This window comes from Dioscorea cayenensis, chromosome 5 (genome assembly GCF_009730915.1).
Source record: "Dioscorea cayenensis subsp. rotundata cultivar TDr96_F1 chromosome 5, TDr96_F1_v2_PseudoChromosome.rev07_lg8_w22 25.fasta, whole genome shotgun sequence".
Lineage (NCBI taxonomy): Eukaryota > Viridiplantae > Streptophyta > Magnoliopsida > Dioscoreales > Dioscoreaceae > Dioscorea > Dioscorea cayenensis.
Window position 1 is genome coordinate 8784865 of NC_052475.1, and position 7010 is coordinate 8791874.

The window sequence follows — 7010 nt, forward strand, 5'->3', positions numbered from 1 at the left end:
ACCATTAGTGGCATCCAACAACTTTGAAATTAAAGCAAGTAATATCAGCATGATCCAAAATTCAGTCCAATTCAATGGTCTTGCCCATGAGGATGTGCATGACCACCTTTCCCGGTTCCTCCAAATTTGCTCTACATTCAAGATCAATGGGGTGTCGGACGATGCTATCCGTTTGAGATTATTTCCATTCAGTTTAAGAGATGGAGCTTATCGTTGGCTTACCTCATTGTCTCCGGGATCTATTAAAACATGGAAGGACATGGTAGAGAAGTTCCTTGGAAGATATTTTCCACCAAGCAAAGCGGCGAAGTTGAGGCAAGAAATTTCAGCCTTTAAACAAGGGGAGTCCGAAACATTGTTTGAAGCTTATGAGAGATTCAAGGATCTCCTTAGAAGGTGCCCCCACCATGGTTTTGCTTCATGGATGCGAGTACAAATCATTTACAATGGGCTAAATTATGCTACTCGCCAACTCATTGATGCCACGGCGGGTGGTTCCCTTAGCAACAAGTACCCCGATGAGGCCGAGCAATTACTTGAGTCAATGGCAAGCAATGAATCACATTGGGCCTCAAGGGGATCTTCATAAAAGACTGCTGGGCTTTATGAAGTAAGTAGTGATAATGTCTTAGCCGCATAGCTTGATGTGTTGACTCGAAAGATTGATCTTCTTATGGGCAGTAGTTCAAGGCCGAATCGAGTGCTAAGTTGTAGTACTTGCGGTGGTGGAGTGCAGTGCGAGCCCAATGTCCGATTGCTAGCTCAAATGCATTGCATCCGTTGAGAATGTGGACTACATTGGGGGCAAGCGCAATCAAGGGAACCCATATAGTTCAACTTACAATCCGGGTTGGAAGAACCACCCAAATTTTTCATGGAACCAAGGCCAACAACAACAAAGAGGTGCACCACCTCAAGGATCTCAATTTCAACAACCGGCCATTGAGAGGAAGTTTTTCCATCGAAGAGATCCTTGCCAAGTTCATGCTCGATTACCAATAGCGAGGTTCAATAATCTAACTAGTAGCATGGATGCACAATTTGGCAAGGTGAATGCTCAACTCGATCGAGCACGCTGAGCGAGTTCGAGTGAAATAGGATCTGTTTTAAGAAACCTCCAAGCTTCTGTGAAATCTCTTGAGCATCGAGTGGGGGAGCTCGCGAAGGCACATTCTGAACGTCCTCTAGGTTGTCTTCCAAGCAACACAGAAGACAATCCAAGAGAGCACTTAAAGGTCATTGCTCTTAGAAGCGGGAGGCAAGTGGAGACAAGGGTTGAAGTTGACCCAAGTGTCAGGAAAAGTGGGGTAGCCTCCGGGGAAGACCCCAAGCTAGTTGAAGAAAACAGTGAAGACAAAAATCTGGGCATAAATGACAAGTTCCAACAATAGGGACCACCAAAATCATCCGAGTACAAGCCTCCGATCCCCTATCCAACAAGATTGAAGCATGACAAGGAGGATGTTCACTTCAAAAAATTCATCAACATCTTCAAACAACTTCATTTGAACATCCCGATAGTTGAAGCGTTGACTCAAATGCCGAAATATGCCAAGTTTCTAAAGGAGCTCCTCACAAATAAGAGAAAGTTGGATGAAGAAGGCACGATTGCACTACGGGGAATTGCTCGGGCTATTCTAGAAAAAGAAGCTCAACAAAAAGTTGAAGGATACGGGTAGTTTCATTATTCCATGCATGCTTGAAGGTGGAGTCCAAGAGAATGCTCTAGCGGACTCGGGGGCTAGCATAAATGTCATGCCCTACACCATGTATTTGAAACTTGGCTTGGATGAATTAAGGCCCACGAGGATGACCTTACAGTTGGCAGATCGATCAACAAGAAAAACTTCGTGGGATTGTCGAAGATGTGATTGTGCGAGTGGATAAATTTGTTTTTCCGGTGGACTTTGTCATCATGGACATAGATGAAGATGTGGAGATACCACTAATTCTTGACCGACCATTCCTCGAGCACCTCGGGTGCCTTAATTGACTTGAAAGGAGGGAAGTTGGCGTTAAGAGTCGGAGGAGAGGAAGTGGTGTACACTTTGCCAGCTGCCATGAAACATTCTTTAGATCATGATGACACACTTTATTTCGTTGATGAAAGCCCGATATGTTGATTTTTTTGATTGTGTGCGGGGAGGTGCTCTCTTTAAATCCTTTGGATGAATATTTGGGGGAGTTGGAGAGCGAAGAAGAAGAAGAACCTCATCGTCATCCTCCAATTCACAATTTGAAGCCACCAAAAGAGAGGGTATCCTGTACTAATGCTAAAGAAAAAGAAAAAAAAGAATCATTTATGAAGAGAATGTGGAGGGAGATCCATGGGAGAAAAAAGAAAGGTAACAAGCTACATCCTCCCACATCTCATGGAGGAAAGGTAAATTTTTCGCCCCTCTCCACTCATGAGCAATTCGAGGTATTTTCATTGTTGTCATTCAATCTACCGGGAAGAAGCAATACTACAAGGGAAACCGGGGGTGGCTTCAAATTGTTTGAACCCCCATGAGGTAAGGAACAAGGTACATCAGGATCGTGACGTTAAACAAGCGCTTCTTGGGAGGCAACCCAAGCATTCGGGGGCATTTGTTTGCATTTTCCGTATTCTTAGTTCTTAGTTCATTTCAATTTTGGTATTTCTTAGACTTGTTTGCTTGTGAATAAGTTCATGCTCATACACTTGGCACATTGCTCTCATCATTTTTATTGTGGTATATTTGTGCAACCTCTTGAGACACACATGGGTAGGTGTTAATTTATGTGCTAGATCGTCGTTTTATTCATTTTAGTCATTTTTGGAGAAGTCGTCAAACTTTCTTTTTCATCTTTACATCATTTGAGGCAGGTTTTCATGGATTTGATTGGCCTTTAAAGGTTTACGGCCATACTGGGCCGTATGGAGGCCGTCTAAGCTGACCACAGAGCCGATCCGGATGGCTCTGTGCTCACTTAAACGGCCCCCATACGGCCCCGTATGGGGGCCGTCCAAGTCGGCTGGGTGTCTCGGCCGAGGGAAGTTACCCACTTATACGGCCCCCATACGGGGTCGCATGGGGGCCGTATGGTGGCGGGGCTTCCCCCTTTAAGGCCTCTCATTCTCTCTCTCTCTCTTCCACCTCTCATTTCTCTTCAACTCCACCGAAATTTTCTCTCTTTTCTCTCTCGATTCTTGGCCGAATGTCTTCATTTTTCTTCCAAAAACTTCTCCCAATCCATTGGAGACTTCGATCTAGTGATCTTACCCGAGTTTAAAGCTTGTTTTCTCAAGGTTTCGTCGGTATGCTTTTTCAATGACCTAGTTTTATTCTTTCCATTTTTTGGGCATTCTTGAGACTTGTGCATGGAATTTCTTTAGCAATTTCCTTGATTTGGATGATGTGAATGTTGTGAATGAATTTTCATTCAAATTTATGTACAAATTTTTCGATTCCATGAGTATAAGAGAGACTCTTGCCGTGTGAATAGTGACCATACGGCCCCCATACGACCGTATGGTCCCAAAAACCCAATTTTTCATTAGTCTCCTCTATCTCTACCATGTTATTTTGAGTTATCTTGTACCCCTTTGAGCTTGATCAAAGTTTTTTCTTCATTGTAGGGATGCCTAACACTAAAAGGCTCGCCTCCAAGCGCCCAAGAACTACTGAACCATCCTCTACACCCGATGAACCCGTCTTCAAATTGTCCAACCATCAAGAGAGATATGATAGATTGAAGACAAAACCATTCGGGACTTTGTGCTATCTTGATTGGGAACTTGTGGACAACCTTGGGTTTGCAAGTCAAGTGTGGGATTGGCTCTCACACGATTGTTGGGATAAACTCTTTGCCATTAACGAGCCAACCTTCCGTCAATTAACCTTGGAGGTCTTGAGTACATTTGAGGCGCAACAAGATGGAGAATCCGTGTGGAATAAGAAGATTGTCACCATCCGTTTTCAAGCTTTTGGAAGGAAGCGCACTATGCATCATTTGGACTTTGCCAAGTACTTGGGGATATATGATGATGATTTTATCAAATCCATGCCCGGCAAACGTCTTAAGCTTGATTTCCCGAGTGAGGTGGATAGGAGCAACTATTGGGCGACTTTGGCGGGTGAAGATACGACCCGAAAGGCCTCACGCATGATTGACCCGGCACATAGATTCATTCATGCCTTGATTGCCCGTTCTCTTTGGGGCCGGACCGATAGCAAGGGGGTGGTCACCCAATCCGATATCTTTACGATGTATGGCATCTTTGAGAGGCGCCCTACTCACCTTGGCTACCTTGTCGCTGATGCATTCCTTCACCAGGGCTCGTATACTCGATTGGAAGCTATCTTTATTGGGCCCTATGTGACCAGATTAATCCGTGGCATGGGTTTGTTTGAGCAGACGCGAGGCATGACTATTGTAGGAGGTACGACACCCCTCGGGAAGGCACACATACGAGCGATTGGCTTGGTGGTTGCTGAGCGCATGAGGGGCAGGCCCCCACAGCACCAAGCCACTGGTGAGTCCAGTCAGCGGCCGACAGAGCACACAGAGTCAGAGCCTGAGGGCGCACCTGTTCCTACCCCCGGTACTACTTCATTACCTGACTTCGACATGAGACTGAGGGGGATTGAGGGAGAGATTCAGGGCGTGCGTCAGGAGCAGCGCGAGATCCGTGACCAGCTTCACCAGGTCCTTGAGGGACAGCGCCGACTCGAGGCAGATTTTCACCGTTTCATTACCTCATACTATGGTTCTGCCTCGCATACTCCTTCTGCCACCATGCCACCACCGCCAGCACCAGATTGTGATGAGTAGCGGCTCGTTTGAGCATGGACACTTTTTATCTACTTTACTTTATTTTGTTTTGTATTATGTTTTTGTTTTGTTGAGTTGGCATGGACCTCTTCCTCCCAACTCTTTGTGTTGAACTTTATTTTGTTTTCATCTATGTATTTTGTTGACTTTTCCCTAGTCTCTCCCTTGTGTTTGTATTTGTGAATTTTTGTGTAATGATGATGTCCCCTTTTTGCCTCGAAGGGCATTGAGGGAATTTGGTGAGCTTTCCTAGTTTTTAAATGGAGGTCGGACAAGACGTGTATTGCTCACCACACCTTTTGTCGAGTCGCACCTCACGACTGAACACAAGATAAATCGGGGAAGTTCATTTTTCACCCTCCTCTATTATTATTTGCATTGGCCCTTCTTGCATGTTTTTTTCATGATTAGTGTACATTGAGGGTAATGTACAACACTAAGTGTGGGGATGGGTGCATTTTCATGTTTTAGGAACATTGTTTACATGCTAGTGTTACCAATGATGCCTTTATTCATTCTTGTAAGATTCTTTTTAGCTTGGACTAATGATGGATGTGAGTTACTTGTTTTTTTATGCTTTTATTGAATCTGTTTCACCCCATAGTATTGTCTTGTGCACTTTGAATTTTTTTGTCGATGCCTCAGGAATAGCCAATGTGACTACTCTAACTCTCTTGTATGCTTAACACACTACTTTGAGTACTTGGCCTTAGAACACTAAGTTCTATCCTTCAATGTTTTCTTAAGAACGTCTAAGCCTTGTTGAGCTAATCCGAGTTTTGTGGCATGTAGTGTACTCTGAAGATGTGATCTAGGGTGAGAGTGAAAGTGAAAAAAAAAAGGAGTCTATGTTAGTATTCCTCTGCTAATGAAGCATGAATGCGTCTATGTAGACTGTAATCGAGTTGTTGGGTGGCTCTTGTGCCTAACCAGCATGTGCATCCTCTAGAAAGATTTTAAAATGATTTTGATGCAGTCTGCGTTAGTCGGACTCGGAAAAAAAAAAAAATGTGTTGAATATTGAGTTGAAAATAAAAACCCTAGTGATCTTTTTGAGTACCTACCAAAGGTTTTGAAAAGAACAAGGATTTAGTTTCAAGCTATAGAATTAGAAGGATCTTACTTGGCCATTGAAGTAGCACTTAGTAGTTTAAGACTTAGTATTCTTTGTATGTGGAGTGATTAGCATCTAGAGCTGTACTGATTGAAGTCCTTAAGCTAGACCAGATCAGGGCAAATGAGATAAAGGATTCACTTACACGCACATACATATTAGGGGTGAGACAGGATATTTTTATTATGCTTAATGACTATAACTCAACATCTATGTTTCATTATCCTTTGCTTTTGGAATCTTATATTTGCTTGAGCCAGAGGTATTGCATTTAGCCACTTCTCAGTCTCTTTGTTTTTCATGAGTTGTTTGCTTGGGGACAAGCAACGCTTAAGTGTGGGGATGTTTGATAAGTGTCTAAATGTAGGTGTTTTCATATATATATCGTATGCACTTTGCATGTATTTTGTGAGGTTTGATGCCCGTTTCACGCTTAATCGTCTATTATTTGCTTTGTAGGGCATATGGAAGCCATGGAGAACAAGAAGATATCATTTTGGCAAAAAGAGAAGAAAACAGGAATTTCATACCACCCCCATACTACCCGATGATGGGGGCCGTATGCTATCGTAGGGCAATGGATTGATTTGGTGTTACGTCCAAATTTCCATACTACCCAGTATACGGGGCCGTATGGAGGCCGTATGTACCCCGTATGGAACGCGAATCTAGGGTTTCTGAGTGTTATACGACCCCCATACGACCCCTATACGGCCCGTATGCCTCGGGGGGTATATATACTCACTTTTAGGGCTGATTAAAGGACTTTTTGCTGGTCGACTTTTGGAGAGATCATTTGGGAGATCTTGGGCGACCTTGGGGAGGAGAAAGTGGTCGAGAAAGCTAGAAGATCATTGAAGCCCAAGGTCCAAGGCTCTCAAGGCAAGAAGGCAACATCATTCAAAAGGGGAGATCGATCACGACTTGAAGGAAGGAGAACCGCGGCTAGAGGAAGCGTCATTTGGCATTCCTTTGGCGGGGGAAGCGTCATTCGGCATATTCTCGCCTCAACCTTCACCATTTCATCTAGGGAGTGTCATATTATGTCTTTGTTTCATGTTTTGCTTGATTGTATGCTTTGTTATGAGATGATGACACA

The 7010-nt window shown here is 43.8% G+C and overlaps 1 non-coding gene across 1 annotated transcript; it reads right to left on the bottom strand.

The window, feature by feature from the left end:
* Positions 1-307: 307 nt before the first annotated feature.
* Positions 308-414, bottom strand: LOC120262604. The gene has a single exon (XR_005536869.1). It is a non-coding gene; the product is annotated as a small nucleolar RNA R71 (small nucleolar RNA).
* Between the last annotated feature and the right edge of the window lie 6596 nt (positions 415-7010).